Source organism: Pecten maximus, chromosome 5 (assembly GCF_902652985.1).
Source record: "Pecten maximus chromosome 5, xPecMax1.1, whole genome shotgun sequence".
In the NCBI taxonomy this organism is placed as follows: Eukaryota; Metazoa; Mollusca; class Bivalvia; order Pectinida; family Pectinidae; genus Pecten; species Pecten maximus.
The window spans coordinates 38,893,267-38,912,439 of NC_047019.1; positions in this window are offsets into that span (position 1 = coordinate 38,893,267).

Consider the following 19,173-nt stretch of genomic DNA (forward strand, 5'->3'; position numbering starts at 1 on the left):
GTGTTACTGTTTGGGAGACGGATACTGTGTTACTGTTTGGGAGACGGATACTGTGTTACTGTTTGGGAGACGGATACTGTGTTACTGTTTGGTAGACAGATACTGTGTTACTGTTTGGGAGACAGATACTGTGTTACTGTTTGGTAGACGGATACTGTGTTACTGTTTGGTAGACGGATACTGTGTTACTGTTTGGTAGACGGATACTGTGTTACTATTGAGGAGACGGATACTGTGTTACCGTTTGGTAGACGGATACTGTGTTTCTCCTTGAGGTATTTTACCAGGTTAACCAGTGGCACAGCCATGTATCGATTTTCTCCAGTGTCTCGACATCCTTAGCGATATGACCTATAGCCTTCAAAAACTACGGAGAACTCTAATCAGGCATTGTCACTCACTATAAAATTGAACGCGTGGAGCGTAATCAGTCCAGAAACGAATGGAGAAATATTGATCCCATCGTCACTGGTCGTTTATGGCCGGTATGAATGGATTGAAATACATCATTGAAGTTTATGCTTGGTTCTGTTATTGTTGTTCCATACTTTATTTACTTTCCCACTGAAGTATGGGACCTTCCTACGTTCTGATTGTCAGACTAACGTAATACCACACAGGGAAGTTGATGAAATTCTCTCCTCCAGCTACCTATCCGACGGTACAAACAACGTCATCACATTCCTACCAAAGGAATCCACGGTCGCCATCATTGAAATCAATAAAACTTTTACGACAAAACAAATTAATCATTTGGGATGTCGTAATTTCTGTCCACCTCCACGGCGTACAAAATATCACAGCCGAGCACGTACTGCCCTTGTTTTGCTATCCAAGGTTGTTGTTTCGGTTTGTAAATACAATTGGTCTCATTAAAGGTTATTTCCGACACGTTCACTCCCAGCAGGACCTTGTACATGTATTTAATTCGTGTGATATTTGTAACAACATCCTACTAAACAGTCTAATCAATTTTGTTTCCCTCTGAAAAGGAAAGGTTGATATTAACATCATTATCTGTTACGGGACAGGCTCATCGCCCGAGAAACTAAGATTTAATTATACGTCAGCAAGTTTGCCAACCGCCATAGTCTAAATGAACTCATATAACAATGAGCTCGTCTGATAATGAGAAGAGCGTGTAAGAATAAGCTCGTTTAACAATGGGCCCATCTAACAAAATGTTCATGTTACAACAAGCTTACAATAATCTTGTCTCAGTATGAACTCGTCATAAAGCAAGCTCGTCTAAAGATCACAATGAGCCCCTCTTACAATAAGCTCGTTCAAAATAAGCTCGTGTTACGATGAACTCGTCTTACAATGAGTTCGTCTTACATTGAGCCCCTATTACAATAAGCTCGTTCAAAATAAGCTCGTGTTACGATGAACTCGTCTTACAATGAGTTCGTCTTACCATAAGCTCGTGTTACGATGAACTCGTCTTACAATGAGTTCGTCTTACAATGAGTTCGTCTTACGATGAACACATTTCACAATGAGGTCGTCTTACAATAAGCTAGTCTAGAAAAATATCGTCTTACAATAAGCTCGTTTTACAATGAGCTCGTTTGGGATAAGCTCGTCTTACAATAAGCTTGTTTTACAATGAGCTCGTCTCACAATGTGCTCATCTTACATTAAACTAGTCTTAAAATGCGCATCCCTAATAATGAGATCGTCTGACAATTAACTCCTGTAACAAAAGTCAGCTAGTCAACCAATAAGCTTATCTAACAGTTAATTTATCTAACAATAGTATTATCTATCAGTTAATCTATCTAACAATAAGTTTATCTGGCAGTGACTCTATCTAACAATAAGTTTATCTGGCAGTGACTCTATCTAACAATAAGTTTATCTGGCAGTGACTCTATCTAACAATAAGTTTATCTGGCATGACTCTATCTAACAATAAGTTTTCCGGCAGTGAACTCGATTAACAATAAGTTTATCTGGCAGTGACTAACAATAAGTTTATCTGTCAGTGACTCTATCTAACAATAAGTTTATCTGTCAGTGACTCTATCTAACAATAAGTTTATCTGGCATTGACTCTATCTAACAATAAGTTTATCTGGCAGTGACTCTATCTAACAATAAGTTTATCTGTCAGTGACTCTATCTAACAATAAGTTTATCTGGCAGTGACTCTATCTAACAATAAGTTTATATGGCAGTGCCTCTATATAACAATAAGTTTATCTAGCAGTGACTCTATCTAACAATAAGTGTATCTAGCAGTGACTCTATCTAACAATAAGTTTATCTATCAGTGACTCTATCTAACAATAAGTTTATCTGGCAGTGACTCTATCTAACAATTAGTTTATCTGGCAGTGACTCTATCTAACAATAAGTTTATCTATCAGTGACTCTATCTAACAATAAGTTTATCTATCAGTGACTCTATCTAACAATAAGTTTATCTGGCAGTGACTCTATCTAACAATAAGTTTATCTGGCAGTGACTCTATCTAACAATAAGTTTATCTGGCAGTGACTCTATCTAACAATAAGTGTATCTGGCAGTGACTCTATCTAACAATAAGTTTATCTGTCAGTGAGTCTATCTAACAATAAGTTTATCTGGCAGTGACTCTATCTAACAATAAGTTTATCTGGCAGTGACTCTATCTAACAATAAGTGTATCTGGCAGTGACTCTATCTAACAATAAGTTTATCTGGCAGTGACTCTATCTAACAATAAGTTTATCTGGCAGTGACTCTATGTTACAATAAGTTTATCTAGCAGTGACTCTATCTAATAATAAGTTTATCTGGCAGTGACTCTATCTAACAATAAGTTTATCTGGCAGTGACTCTATGTTACAATAAGTTTATCTAGCAGTGACTCTATCTAATAATAAGTTTATCTGGCAGTGACTGCATGTTACAATAAGTTTATCTGGAAGTGACTCTATCTAACAATAAGTTTATCTGGCAGTGACTCTATCTAACAATGAGTTTATCTGGCATGACTCTATCTAACAATAAGTTTATCTGGAAGTGACTCTATCTAACAATAAGTGTATCTGGCATGACTCTATCTAACAATAAGTTTATCTAGCAGTGACTCTATCTAACAATAAGTTTATCTGGCATGACTCTATCTAACAATAAGTTTATCTGGCAGTGACTCTATCTAACAATAAGTTTATCTGGCAGTGACTCTATCTAACAATAAGTTTATCTATCAGTGACTCTATCTAACAATAAGTTTATCTGGCAGTGACTCTATCTAACAATAAGTTTATCTGGCAGTGACTCTATCTAACAATAAGTTTATCTAGCCGTGAACTCGATTAACAATAAGTTTATCTGGTAGTGAACTCGTAATAGCTTCACCTAGCAGTTACTTGATTCGCCTAACAATGAGTGTATCTAGCAGTGACTCTATCTAACAATAAGTTTATCTGGCAGTGACTCTATCTAACAATAAGTTTATCTGGCAGTGACTCTATCTAACAATAAGTTTATCTGGCAGTGACTCTATCTAACAATAAGTTTATCTGGCAGTGACTCTATCTAACAATAAGTTTATCTGGCAGTGACTATATCTAACAATAAGTTTATCTGGCAGTGACTCTATCTAACAATAAGTTTATCTGGCAGTGACTCTATCTAACAATAAGTTTATCTGGCAGTGACTCTATCTAACAATAAGTTTATCTGGCAGTGACTCTATCTAACAATAAGTTTATCTGGCAGTGACTATATCTAACAATAAGTTTATCTGGCAGTGACTCTATCTAACAATAAGTTTATCTGGCAGTGACTCTATCTAACAATAAGTTTATCTGGCAGTGACTCTATCTAACAATAAGTTTATCTGGCAGTGACTCTATCTAACAATAAGTTTATCTGGCAGTGACTCTATCTAACAATAAGTTTATCTGGCAGTGACTATATCTAACAATAAGTTTATCTGGCAGTGACTCTATCTAACAATAAGTTTATCTGGCAGTGACTCTATCTAACAATAAGTTTATCTGGCAGTGACTCTATCTAACAATAAGTTTATCTGGCAGTGACTCTATCTAACAATAAGTTTATCTGGCAGTGACTCTATCTAACAATAAGTTTATCTATCAGTGACTCTATCTAACAATAAGTTTATCTGGCAGTGACTCTATCTAACAATAAGTTTATCTGGCAGTGACTTTGATTCTCCTAACTATTCACAAGGAGTTTGATAATAGCATTAGCAGAAGTGGTTTATGTACCAATTGAAAGCGAACCTTGTAATAGACTTCCAAAACGAGGCAAGAGACATGTATGTACACAGTATATCCCAGCATGGTTCCGTTATATCACACACACACAGATGTCAGATGACCGACTGCTGAGTCAGCATTGTGAATGAAGTATTCTGGGTGTCTTCGATTCTCAAAACGCATTTAAAAAGATAAATACGCAATAATATATATATAAAAAGAATTCTAATGTGCCGTTTATAAATGCAGCATATGTCTAAAATCAACAGTTCTGTCTCGTATGATGTTAATTAATATTCCAGCCCTTAACAATATGGTGGTGTTACTCATTTAAGATTAAATGTAATCATTCGTACATGTACTTTATTTCATGAACAGTATTTACGTTCAGTTCAAGTGAACATTCCGTATGTCTAGATAGTTTGTGCGTAAAACGTGATACAAATTAAGTAATCGATAAGTTCTATAACTATCAAATACAACATATCTATAGGTATTACTATCAGCAGAGGTTCAGTATGTTCAATGATACCAGGAAAACAGTAGCGAGTGTCTATGTAACTAAACATTTAACGAATGACATGAGTAGGAGGTACACGTAACAAGGACGGACTACAACATTGGTTTGACGAGACGAGACAATGAAACCATGAAAGCCAATAAAATCTTTCCAGACAAAAGAAACTTTGCGTGAACCTGTCTAATCAATGGGGAAATGCTGCGTTTCCTAAAGAACGCAAGTCCAATAAGATTTGGCTTCGTAGTAACAACGGGGATCCAGACAAAAACAACACACAACCATCCAGACATCTCCAACACACAAAGATCCAGACATATCCCACACACAAAGATCCAGACATATCCAACACACAGAGATCCAGACATATCCCACACATAAAGATCCAGACATATCCAATACATAAAGATCCAGACATGTCCAACACACAAAGATCCAAACATAAACAACACATAAAGATCCAGACATGTCCAACACACAAAGATCCAAACATAAACAATACACAAAGATCCAGACATATCCAACACTCAAACATCCAGACATATCCAACACATAAAGATCCAGACATATCCCTACACTAAGATCCAGACATATCCAACACACAAGCATCCAGACATATCCAATACATAAAGATCCAGACATAAACAACACATAAAGATCCAGACATGTCCAACACACAAAGATCCAAACATAAACAACACACAAAGATCTAAACATAAACAACACATAAAGATCCAGACATGTCCAACACACAAAGATCCAAACATAAACAACACACAAAGATCCAAACATAAACAACACACAAAGATCCAGATATATCCAACACATAAAGATCCAGACATGTCCAACACACAAAGATCCAGACATCTCCAACACATAAAGATCAAGACATATCCAACACATAAAGATCCAGACATGTCCAACACACAAAGATCCAAACATAAACAACACACAAAGATCTAAACATAAACAACACATAAAGATCCAAACATAAACAACACATAAAGATCCAGACATGTCCAACACACAAAGATCCAAACATAAACAACACACAAAGATCCAGATATATCCAACACATAAAGATCCAGACATATCCAATACATAAAGATCCAGACATCTCCATCACATAAAGATCCAAACATATCCAACACATAAAGATCCAGACATATCCACACACAAAGATCCAAACATAAACAACACACAAAGATCCAGATATATCCAACACATAAAGATCCAAACATAAACAATACACAAAGATCCAGATATATCCAACACACAAAGATCCAGACATATCCAACACACAAAGATCCAGATATATCCAACACATAAAGATCCAAACATAAACAATACACAAAGATCCAAACATAAACAACACACAAAGATCCAGATATATCCAACACATAAAGATCCAAACATAAACAACACACAAAGATCCAGATATATCCAACACACAAAGATCCAGACATAAACAACACACAAAGATCCAGACATATCCAACACATAAAGATCCAGACATATCCAACACATAAAGATCCAGACATATCCAACACATAAAGATCCAGACATGTCCAATACATAAAGATCCAGACATAAACAATACATAAAGATCCAGACATAAACAATACATAAAGATCCAGACATAAACAACACATAAAGATCCAGACATCTCCAACACATAAAGATCCAGACATGTCCAATACATAAAGATCCAGACATAAACAATACATAAAGATCCAGACATAAACAATACATAAAGATCCAGACATAAACAACACATAAAGATCCAGACATCTCCAACACATAAAGATCCAGACATGTCCAATACATAAAGATCCAGACATAAACAATACATAAAGATCCAGACATATCCAACACATAAAGATCCAGACATATCCCTACACTAAGATCCAGACATATCCAACACACAAGCATCCAGACATATCCAACACACAAAGATCCAGACATATCCAATACATAAAGATCCAGACATATCCAACACATAAAGATCCAGACATATCCAACACATAAAGATCCAGACATCTCCAAAAACACAAAGATCCAAACATATCCACACACAAAGATCCAGACATATCCAACACATAAAGATCCAGACATATCCAACACAAAGATCCAGACATATCCAACACACAAAGATCCAGACATATCCAACACATTAAGATCCAAACATATCCAACACATAAAGATCCAGACATATCCAACACATAAAGATCCAGACATCTCCAAAAACACAAAGATCCAGACATATCCAACACATAAAGATCCAGACATTTTCAACACATAAAGATCAAGACATCCCCAACACATAAAGATCCAGACATATCCAACATAAAGATCCAAACATATCCAACACATAAAGATCCAGACATATCCACACACAAAGATCCAGACATATCCAACATAAAAATCCAGACACATCCTCGACATAAAGATCCAGACATATCCAACACAAAGATCCAGACATATCCACACACAAAGATCCAGACATATCCAACACAGAGATCCAGACATATCCAACACAGAGATCCAGGCACATCCTCCACATAAAGATCCAGACATATCCAACATAAAGATCCAGACATATCCAACGAATAAAGATCCAGACATATCCCTACACTAAGATCCAGACATATCCAACATAAAGATCCAGACACATCCAACATAAAGATCCAGACACATCCTCCACATAAAGATCCAGACATATCCAACACAGAGATCCAGACATATCCAACACAGAGATCCAGACACATCCTCCACATAAAGATCCAGACATATCCAACACACAAAGATCCAGAAATATCCACACACAAAGATCCAGACACATCCAACACATAAAGATCCAGACATCTCCAAAAACACAAAGATCCAAACATATCCACACACAAAGATCCAGACATATCCAACACATAAAGATCCAGACATATCCAACACACTAAGATCCAGACATATCCCTACACTAAGATCCAGACACATCCAACATAAAGATCCAGACACATCCAACATAAAGATCCAGACATATCCAACATAAAGATCCAGACATATCCAACACACTAAGATCCAGACATATCCCTACACTAAGATCCAGACACATCCAACATAAAGATCCAGACACATCCTCCACATAAAGATCCAGACATATCCAACACACAAAGTTATACTTAAGAGTGCTGTAATGATGTTTTACTAAACTTAACAGTACTGTAATGATGTTTTACTAAACTTAACAGTGATATAATGATGTTATACTAAACTTAACAGTGATATAATGATGTTTTACTAAACTTAACAGTGATATAATGATGTTTTACTAAACTTAACAGTACTGTAATGCTGTTTTACTAAACTTAACAGTGATTTAATGATGTTATACTAAACGTAAGAGTGCTGTTATGATGTTTTACTAAACTTAACAGTGATATAATGATGTTATACTAAACTTAAGAGTGATATAATGATGTTATACTAAACTTAACAGTGATATAATGATGTTTTACTTAACTTAATAGTGATATAATGATGTTATACTAAACTTAACAGTGATATAATGATGTTATACTAAACTTAAGAGTGCTGTAATGATGTTTTACTAAACAGTGCCGTTATGATCCGCGCTGCCTGGTCTGATTGCGGGCTACCCCGTCCGAGAGATAGTACTTTACAATTAAGTATCTACATTATACCTACACATAACTTGATTTAAGTGGTCTTTCTGTGATTTATATTAAGTTTGCGTAATATGAGCCGAAATCCACAAACATGTTTCTCGATTAGAAAAAAAAAATAAAAAAAGACCGTGAAAATAAATGGATTTACATTGGTCTAGTTGTTCAAACCTACGTATTCATATCGTGTTTAATAACGTTCAATGTAGGACAGGGATTACTAAAACCATAAAGACAAGTCCTTTTCCTCAGTGATCAATATCCACAGATCATGTCCATATTCTGCATAAATTAGTGTGTCTGTGTCGTGTGCAAATACATCCGAAAGGTGTCTCTGCAACGCCGTATTATGAATAATTAAGCCAGCAAAGCCCATCCCCAAACCTAACATAAGATATCCCTTTCCGTTTAATATCTATCCTAAAACTCATAAAAACACAGCCAGAATGCCAGCTATACCCGTCCCCGAACCTATCCTAAACCTACACCTAAACACGACAAACCATGGTTTAGCTAAGAGAATAGACCAATTCAAGTCAATAAGTGGTCGAGTAAATTCTGCCAAACATTATTAAACGTTGGGTTTTTTTTTCGAAATAACTATGACAAAATACTAAGGTACACACTGTCTTTGCAGTTAAACATATTTATTGTGGTGAATTACATTTCAGTCTGGAATACCCGATAATTTGAGTCGTTTCTTTCCGAGCTGGTTTTTCATCATTTTCTCCAGCAGTATTTCTTGTCTATGTAAACGATTTGATTGACGTACCCAACTACTTAGTGATTCTTCGGTTGGCTGTACTACTAATTCACGGAATGATGTGATCGAGTGGGATGCCCATGTTGATATAGTCAGATTCGTGTGACGAGGAATGGCGTTCAATATAACATCTGCCGTATTTAGGACGTGGTGATCGATAAAGGTAGGTCTCCTAGGACAGACACAGGTACGATTCTGGATACAAGTCGTCATGTCGCTGTTACTTATAACAAGTCTGGTTTATGATAACAGAAATAGCATTTTTGTCTTATCCGAATTATTGTGTCAGCAACAGTTCCAGTCCGCCAATACAAGATGAGAGAAAAACTCAAACTTGACGAAATTATGTCAAAATACAAGTTTGATTCCCGATAACGTATAAGTAGAACAACACCAGGTGTTGTGAAGGATAAGTGTCCTCTACCTCATCGACGACACCCGGTATAGAAATCTAAGTCAAAGTAAAATGAAAAATATATAAATAGTAAAAGTAATATGAGAACAGCACTAGTTACCATTAAAACATGCAACATATTTAACCAGTATCGATTACGTCAATGTATGCCTCAACGTGAAAAAAATCAAATGGGACAATTTGGAGAAACGGCATGCTACTGTTAAGAAATGGAATGTTAATTATAAAACCCATTTCATTAGTTTAATTGACAAATCAGTATCTTCCATCAGAAGAGATAACAATCTGGCTGAAATGCAATATACACAGGAACATAAAATTCTGTTTGTGGACTTACAAATTGTGAAAAGGCAGAAAATAATCTTGTGTATCTATAAATACACTGAGGAAAAAATATCAGAATGATGGCATGGATGTTCCTGTGGTGAAATTTCTCATGGTCAGAAACATCTGTTAGAAAACGTGGTTTATATGCCAAAAAAGGGAAAATATTGTATTAATGGTACTGTCCGTATCAGTGATTGAAATTAGGCCTTAATTATGATAATCTCTGGCTCCATTTAATAAAAGTCATGTCTATGTCTTTATCTCCGTCATTAGTATCACATTCATATTTGGAAAAGGTACAAATTGCCAGCTTCTTATTTTCAAATATGGATTGGGTATAGAGTTGATGTCAAATATGGATCGGGTATAGAGTTGATGTCAAATATGGATCGGGTATAGAGTTGATGGCAAATATGGTCGGGTATAGAGTTGATGTCAAATATGGATCGGGTATAGAGTTGATGGCAAATATGGTCGGGTATAGAGTTGATGTCAAATATGGATCGGGTGTAGAGTTGATGGCAAATATGGATCGGGTGTAGAGTTGATGAACATTTACTTTTCGATGAGAAGCCTAGCCCGGAAGCCTTGTACTAGAACACTTTTTATGTAAAACATATCCACCTGTCAATGTCAGTTGTCATTGATACAGCATCACACCAGATGGTGTTGATGGCTTCACTAGATTTTTCGTGTATTTAATTATAAGTGTCTAGGTATTGCCTGTGGGTAGCACTGGGCTGCATTTAAATAAGAGACTGTTTCATTTTCATTAAACGCCCAAGGGCAATAGCCAGACACGTGTGGCTTGTGTATTCTATACAAGTTGTACTCAGCACATTTAGAATATCAAGGACACCATGCTTGTGTTCCACGCGGGTCTAATTTACATGCTTAGCAATAGAATTCCTGACTTTGAGCCGGTGGGCGGCGAATTGCTCTCCGTATTCTTGTATATGCCGTCTTACGTTATGGAGGCGCTCCTGTTTTTATTGTTAAAACAATATCAGTTTAACACGAGGGGGAACTATCAGCGAATCGTGTTCTCTTGTGTCATACACCTAATCTTGTTTACTAAGACAGATACAATGTACATTGCATCTAAGCATTTTATATCGCAACACAACTTAGAATGATTTTTAATGTGAAAATAAAACTGGCTTCTCACCAGCACGGCATCGATTTGAGTTTTAAGTGTGTAAAAGTATATCGTATTTAGAATTCGAGTGATGATGTTGAGAACCAGGCTTTCCGGAGCATATGATGGTAGTCATAGTCGTAATCTAAATATGGCTCCAACCCGCTATTCAATAATACCATTTCAAGTACGAATCCAAATAAAGACATAAAACTGGATGACAGCGTTCAGATGGTCCCTATATTTGCTTAGCATCAAGACCTTAAAGTGATTTGTCTTATTTTCGTATGAAAGCAATTTATACACGACTGCTTGTCATATCTCTGTGGCATTTAATTCAAGTCCATTTGAATATATTCAATATAAGAGAACGACTTCCAATCAGTGTGAAGGAATAAGTAATATCTCGAGTTTTGTTAACTAAATTTAAATACTGTATCTGCCAGTTTATGATTGGGGTGATTTTAACAGATAATTATCTTTACCGTCGGCTTTGAATGTCTTTATAATGACACTGACATTTCAGTTTCTATTATTTCATCGTTTATCTCAAATAAATCCTTTTGCTTGATGCCAAAGCTCTCGTCATTAAAATATCGACTTGGATAGTAAGTCAGTCATTCCAACAATTGACGTGGTATTAGCCTTTCTGTGAAATCCTAAAGTCATCCGTCTGTTTCCTCATATAGAACAGGACAGAAATCACTTACCTAATAAACCCTGTATGGGCTGCATATGTTAAATTATCCAGGAGATGAAGGAAGAAACAAGATTTAGGTTTCTGGCTATCCTTCGCCTTGCAAATATCCTATTGTCTTCCAGTATCGTCTGCCTTTTGTAATATGCACGTGATATACTGTCTTATGGTGCTAGGTAAGCTCGTTACCCAGGAAGCCCTTCACCTTGATAAGTTCTGGCAATGACAATTCGATGTCATGAGGGGATATGCCGTTTTAGAATATCTCGAACAGGAGTTGGGATTAAATGCTCCTATACTAAATGATGCGGCCCTATTAGGACCAGGAACCGTCATCTAGATCATATTAGACAAACGGTTCCAGACGCAGACAGAACACTGACTCTAGTCGGCGAGTGAGACGGACTTTAACACGAGGCGGCGTCATGTAGGCGGTAAACCTGTAACTAACTTATCCTCTGGTAAGCCTGCAAGCATAAATCTTTTGGATATGAAATTAAGTCGGAACTATTTGTACAGCCCTCCTGGCAGGATAACAATAATAGAATACCTTTATAGGACAAACAATGGAATCTACCAAGTGATAAAGTATAACTTGTAACTTTCCCAGGGAATAGGTAAATAACTTGTTCTGGTCAGTTCATACTGATAACAAATACAGGATATTCAATGGCTTGCCATTTAATATCAAATATCAAATATATTTCACTCGTATGGCAGATATTTTTTTTTCATATTTTCACGAGTGTCTTACGAGTGAAATTTATTTGATATTAAACGGCAAACTATTGAATTTTCTTTTTATTACAATTCGAATGAGGCCTTAATTTTTTTTCCTTTACCTGCCTACTGGAAAGCAGCTAGGCAAATCTATGGAAATGACAACCGATCGAGTCAGCTTAACGGAATAACTGCGCATTTCAAAATACGCTACAAAATATATTTCCACATTGAAAAATATATCAAAAATAATAAACGGGCGCTTATAAACTTCAGTTGGTGTTTGTTAATTACTAAAACACAATATTGTATCCACTATTTACATAAACAGTGTAGTTGGATATAGATATTTAATGATACAACAGGAAAGTAGTTCCGGCAAAATCACTGCTCATCACTGCAGTGAAAATATAAGTTTGATCAGTTTGAAAATTTTCTTTATTGCATTTTTGCCTGAGGTTACACAACGAGTGGTTGTTGTATATGGTATTTCTTTCACTCGAGTTAGTTATTTTTCAAAAGTTACAAAAACACCAGCACTTTTTGACACAATTAATTTTTCGATGTTTTTAATTTTGTTTTGAAGTATACAAAATACAATAAAAAGAAAATTGAATGATAAAAACATGTATTTCACTATGTATATTATGTCATACTCGTGGAATATATGTTATATTAAACGGGAAACCATTCAACGTCCTCTATTTATTTCACAGGCAAAATGTGATAACTAGTCAGATATCATGTAACGGGTATTAAAAGTTATCGTGTACTTGTTAGTACACTCCTGTGGCCGGGAACATGTAACGGGTATTGTTATCGTGTACTTGTTAGTACGCTCCTGTGGCCGGGAACATGTAACGGGTATTGTTATCGTGTACTTGGTAGTACGCTCCTGTGGCCGAGAACACGTAACGGGTATTGTTATCGTGTACTTGTTAGTACGCTCCTGTGGCCGGGAACACGTAACGGGTATTGTTATCGTGTACTTGTTAGTACGCTCCTGTGGCCGAGAACACGTAACGGGTATTGTTATCGTGTACTTGTTAGTACGCTCCTGTGGCCGGGAACACGTAACGGGTATTGTTATCGTGTACTTGTTAGTACACTCCTGTGGCCGGGAACACGTAACGGGTATTGTTATCGTGTACTTGTTAGTACGCTCCTGTGGCCGGGAACACGTAACGGGTATTGTTATCGTGTACTTGTTAGTACGCTCCTGTGGCCGGGAACACGTAACGGGTATTGTTATCGTGTACTTGTTAGTACGCTCCTGTGGCCGGGAACACGTAACGGGTATTGTTAATGTGTACTTGTTAGTACGCTCCTGTGGCCGGGAACACGTAACGGGTATTGTTATCGTGTACTTGTTAGTACGCTCCTGTGGCCGGGAACACGTAACGGGTATTGTTATCGTGTACTTGTTAGTACGCTCTTGTGGCCGGGAACACGTAACGGGTATTGTTATCGTGTACTTGTTAGTACGCTCCTGTGGCCGAGAACACGTAACGGGTATTGTTATCGTGTACTTGTTAGTACGCTCCTGTGGCAGGGAACGTGTAACGGGTATTGTTATCGTGTACTTGTTAGTACACTCCTGTGGCCGGAAAAACATGTAACGGGTATTGTTATCGTGTACTTGTTAGTACATTCCTGTGGCCGGGAACATGTAACGGGTATTGTTATCGTGTACTTGTTAGTACACTCCTGTGGCCGGGAACATGTAACGGGTATTGTTATCGTGTACTTGTTAGTACGCTCCTGTGGCAGGGAACATGTAACGGGTATTGTTATCGTGTACTTGTTAGTACGCTCCTGTGGCCGGGAACACGTAACGGGTATTGTTAATGTGTACTTGTTAGTACGCTCCTGTGGCCGGGAACATGGAACGGGTATTGTTATCGTGTACTTGTTAGTACGCTCCTGTGGCCGGGAACATGTAACGGGTATTGTTATCGTGTACTTGTTAGTACGCTCATGTGGCCGGGAACACGTAACGGGTATTGTTATCGTGTACTTGTTAGTACACTCCTGTGGCCGGGAACACGTAACGGGTATTGTTATCGTGTACTTGTTAGTACACTCCTGTGGCCGAGAACACGTTACGGGTATTGTTACCGTGTACTTGTTAGTACGCTCCTGTGGCCGGGAACATGTAACGGGTATTATTATCGTGTACTTGTTAGTACGCTCCTGTGGCCGGGAACATGTAACGGGTATTGTTACCGTGTACTTGTTAGTACGCTCCTGTGGCCGGAAACAGGTAACGGGTATTGTTATCGTGTACTTGTTAGTACGCTCCTGTGGCCGGGAACATGTAACGGGTATTGTTGTCGTGTACTTGTTAGTACACTCCTGTGGCCGGGAACATGTAACGGGTATTGTTATCGTGTACTGGTTAGTACGCTCCTGTGGCCGGGAACACGTAACGGGTATTGTTATCGTGTACTTGTTAGTACGCTCCTGTGGCCGAGAACACGTAACGGGTATTGTTATCGTGTACATGTTAGTACGCTCCTGTGGCCGGGAACAGGTAACGGGTATTGTTATCGTGTACTTGTTAGTACGCTCCTGTGGCCGGGAACACGTAACGGGTATTGTTATCGTGTACTTGTTAGTACACTCCTCTGGCCGGGAACACGTAACGGGTATTGTTATCGTGTACTTGTTAGTACGCTCCTGTGGCCGGGAACATGTAACGGGTATTGTTATCGTGTACTTGTTAGTACACTCCTGTGGCCGAGAACACGTAACGGGTATTGTTACCGTGTACTTGTTAGTACGCTCCTGTGGCCGGGAACATGTAACGGGTATTATTATCGTGTACTTGTTAGTACGCTCCTGTGGCCGGGAACATGTAACGGGTATTGTTACCGTGTACTTGTTTGTACGCTCCTGTGGCCGGGAACATGTAACTGGTATTGTTATCGTGTACTTGTTAGTACGCTCCTGTGGCCGGGAACACGTAACGGGTATTGTTATCGTGTACTTGTTAGTACACTCCTGTGGCCGGGAACATGTAACGGGTATTGTTATCGTGTACTTGTTAGTACGCTCCTGTGGCCGGGAACATGTAACGGGTATTAAAAGTTATCGTGTACTTGCGTTTAAATAATGCTACAGAAAAATAGTACGCTTCTGTGTCCGGGAACTGTACTGATGAATTAGCCAAGATTCTGAAATGATAACATGAAATGTTCGAGTTACATTACCAGGTATTAGGAGTCAGGCAAAAACACGGTAACCTACAATGTAAAAATTTTCTAGGATCATCCGGAGTTGATGAGTGTAATGTTTATCTCGTCAGTAATAACAGAGACACGTCTCTAGTAATAGTGATGATAAACGTATACTGGAGTATTTTATAAAATAACAACACTAATAGTGTCTGATACCAGTTATTGTTGGAAACCTTTCAGATTGGTCATCCTGTTTAATAGGTAAATGCACTACTTTTTAAGACCGAGAAATCGAATTCAAAAAACAAAACCTGGGACCAGGATGTCCGACCCTGGAGATAAGGGCGACCAGCCTTTATGCCAGTTTCGTATCACGTCTTTACTGGTGTAGGCCGACATTTCTAGCTTTCTATAGTCAACTATGTTTTGAAAACCTTGAATGCGAATTCTATAGAATCTCCCTTGGCCTCTAGTTGCTGGTATGTTCTAGTGTTTATATCGTCTTCAAGGAAATATAATGGTTATGTGACTTTTATGTCAAACCTTTCTTTTCTATTTTGAAGAAACGTGTTAATATTTTCCAAACACAAAGGTAACCATGCTTTAGTCAAAATGGCTCTGACGTCACAGTTTGTGTCCAGTCTTGTGTAATAGACAAGTAATAGGGAGCCGCTTCGTCACGACAGCGACCTGACTATATTTCACAAATAACAACTGAAGTTGAGCGTCATGGTTGATAACAACACCATATAACTGCTGTAAGAGTCCTGTACACCTGTCCTTTGTTAATGATTGGCGCCATGGACGTACACACAACGCCTCTCGTAGCCTGCTTATAATCATTCTCATTAATTAAAGCAGAAACATATAAAATACATGGTTCTGATTAAAGATATTGCAAATACCAAATAAAGGTTGCAGACCATGTCCGGTCATTTATACGTTTACACATCTGTAGCCAAATGTATATCACCTCAATAGGTTTGTATTTCACCATGGAAACAACGGTAAGTGTTTCACCATGATAACAATGTAAAGTGTTTAACCATGATAACAATGGTAAGTGTTTCCCTATGATAACAATGGTATGTGTTTCACCATGATAACAATGGTAAATGTTTCACCATGATAACAATGGTAAGTGTTTTACCATGATAACAATTGTAAGTGTTTCACCATGATAACAACGGTAAGTGTTTCACCATGATAACAATGGTAAGTGTTTCACCATGATAACAATGGTAAGTGTTTTACCATGATACAAATGGTAAGTGTTTCACCATGATAACAATGGTATGTGTTTCACCATGATAACAATGGTAAGTGTTTCACCATGATAACAATGGTAAGTGTTTTACCATGATACAAATGGTAAGTGTTTCACCATGATAACAATGGTATGTGTTTCACCATGATAAAAACGGTAAGTGTTTCACCATGATAACAATGGTAAGTGTTTCACCATGATACAAATGGTATGTGTTTAACCATGATAACAATGGTATGTGTTTCACCATGATAACAATGGTATGTGTTTCACCATGATACAAATGGTAAGTGTTTCACCATGATAACAATGGTAAGTGTTTCACCATGATAACAATGGTAGGTGTTTCACCATGATAACAATGGTATGTGTTTCACCATGATAACAATGGTAAGTGTTTCACCATGGTAACAATGGTATGTGTTTCACCATGATACAAATGGTAAGTGTTTCACCATGATAACAATGGTAAGTGTTTCACCATGATAGCAATGGTAGGTGTTTCACCATGATAACAATGGTAAGTGTTTCACCATGATACAAATGGTAGGTGTTTCACCATGATAACAATGGTAAGTGTTTCACCATGATACAAATGGTAAGTGTTTCACCATGATAACAATGGTAGGTGTTTCACCATGATAACAATGGTATGTGTTTCACCATGATAACAATGGTAAGTGTTTCACCATGATAACAATGGTATGTGTTTCACCATGATACAAATGGTAAGTGTTTCACCATGATAGCAATGGTAAGTGTTTCACCATGATAACAACGGTAAGTGTTTCACCATGATAACAATGGTAAGTGTTTAACCATGATAACAATGGTAAGTGTTTCACCATGATAAAAATGGTAAGTATTTCACCATGATAACAATTGTAAGTGTTTCACCATGATAACAATGGTATGTGTTTCACCATGATAACAATGGTATGTGTTTAACCATGATAACAACGGTAAGTGTTTCACCATGATAACAATGGTAGGTGTTTCACCATGATAACAATGGTAAGTGTTTCACCATGATAACAATGGTAGGTGTTTCACCATGATAACAATGGTAAGTGTTTCACCATTATAACAACGGTAAGTGTTTAACCATGATAACAATGGTAAGCGTTTCACCATGGTAACAATGGTAAGTGTTTCACCATGATAACAACGGTAAGTGTTTCACCATGGAAACAACGGTAAGTGTTTAACCATGATAACAATGGTAAGTGTTTCACCATGATAACAATGGTACGTGTTTCACCATGGAAACAACGGTAAGTGTTTCACCATGATAACAATGGTATGTGTTTCACAATGATAACAATGGTAAGTGTTTCACCATGATAACAATGGTATGTGTTTAACCATGATAACAATGGTAAGTGTTTCACCAGGATAACAATGGTATGTGTTTCACCATGATAACAATGGTAAGTGTTTCACCATGATAACAATGGTAAGTGTTTCCCCATGATAACAATATGGTAAGTGTTTAACCATGATAACAATGGTAAGTGTTTCACCATGATAACAATGGTAAGTGTTTCCCCATGATAACAATATGGTAAGTGTTTAACCATGATAACAATGGTAAGTGTTTAACCATGATAACAATGGTAAGTGTTTAACCATGATAACAATATGGTAAGTGTTTAACCATGATAACAATGGTAAGTGCTTAACCATGATAACAATGGTATGTGTTTCCCCATGATAACAATGGTAAGTGTTTAACCATGATAACAATGATATGTGTTTCCCCATGATAACAATGGTAAGTGTTTCACCATGATAACAATGGTATGTGTTTCCCCATGTTAACAATGGTATGTGTTTCCCCATGATAACAATGGTAAGTGTTTCACCATGATAACAATGGTATGTGTTTCACCATGATAACAACGGTAAGTGTTTAACCATGATACAAATGGTATGTGTTTCACCATGATAACAATGGTATGTGTTTCACCATGATAACAATGGTATGTCTTTCACCATGATAACAATGGTAAGTGTTTCACCATGATAACAATGGTATGTGTTTCACCATGGAAACAACGGTATGTGTTTAACCATGATAACAATGGTATGTGTTTCACCATGATAACAATGGTATGTGTTTAACCATGATAACAATGGTATGTCTTTCACCATGATAACAATGGTAAGTGTTTCACCATGATAACAATGGTAAGTGTTTCACCATGGAAACCACGGTAAGTGTTTAACCATGATAACAATGGTAAGTGTTT